At 42.0% G+C, this 892-nt stretch overlaps 1 non-coding gene across 1 annotated transcript; it reads left to right on the top strand.

Moving 5' to 3' along the window:
* The first annotated feature begins 261 nt into the window (after positions 1–261).
* Positions 262–369, top strand: LOC130972611 (small nucleolar RNA R71). Its single transcript, XR_009083769.1, has one exon. It is a non-coding gene; the product is annotated as a small nucleolar RNA R71 (small nucleolar RNA).
* The last annotated feature ends 523 nt before the right edge of the window (positions 370–892 follow it).

Genomic DNA, 892 nt, shown 5'->3' with positions numbered 1-892 from the left:
TTGAGTCAATATTTTATTCTGAGCCAATATGGCATTCAGAGTATCAATCTCAAGAACTCCTTTCTTCTGATTAGTCCCATTGTTCACAGGATTCCTTTTAGAAGTGTACATGAATTGGTTATTTGCAACCATTTCAATTAGATCTTGAGCTTCTGCAGGCGTCTTCTTCAGATGAAGAGATCCTCCAGCAGAGCTATCCAAAGACATCTTGGATAGTTCAGAGAGACCATCATAGAAAATACCTATGATGCTCCATTCAGAAAGCATGTCAGAAGGACATTTTCTGATCAATTGTTTGTATCTTTCCCAAGCTTCATAGAGGGATTCTCCATCCTTCTGTCTGAAGGTTTGGACTTCCACTCTAAGCTTACTCAATTTTTGAGGTGGAAAGAACTTTGCCAAGAAGGCATTGACTAGCTTTTCCCATGAGTCCAGGCTTTCTTTAGGTTGTGAGTCCAACCATGTCCTAGCTCTGTCTCTTACAGCAAAAGGGAATAGCATAAGTCTGTAGACCTCAGGGTCAACCCCATTAGTCTTGACAGTGTCACAGATTTGCAAGAATTCAGCTAAAAACTGATGAGGATCTTCCAATGGAAGTCCATGGAACTTGCAATTCTGTTGCATTAGAGAAACTAATTGAGGCTTAAGCTCAAAGTTGTTTGCTCCAATGGCAGGGATAGAGATGCTTCTCCCATAGAAGTCGGGAGTAGGTGCAGTAAAGTCACCCAGCACCTTCCTTGCATTGTTGGCATTGTTGTTGTTTTCGGCTGCCATGGGTTCTTCTTCTTTGAAGATTTCTGTTAGGTTCTCTACAGAGAGTTGTGCCTTAGCTTCTCTTAGCTTTCGCTTCAAGGTCCTTTCAAGCTCAGGGTCAGCCTCAACAAGAATGCCT

The sequence above is a fragment of the Arachis stenosperma genome, chromosome 3, assembly GCF_014773155.1.
Source record: "Arachis stenosperma cultivar V10309 chromosome 3, arast.V10309.gnm1.PFL2, whole genome shotgun sequence".
Lineage (NCBI taxonomy): Eukaryota > Viridiplantae > Streptophyta > Magnoliopsida > Fabales > Fabaceae > Arachis > Arachis stenosperma.
The sequence above is the reverse complement of the archived record's forward strand: the minus strand, read 5'-3'. Positions and strand labels throughout refer to the sequence as shown.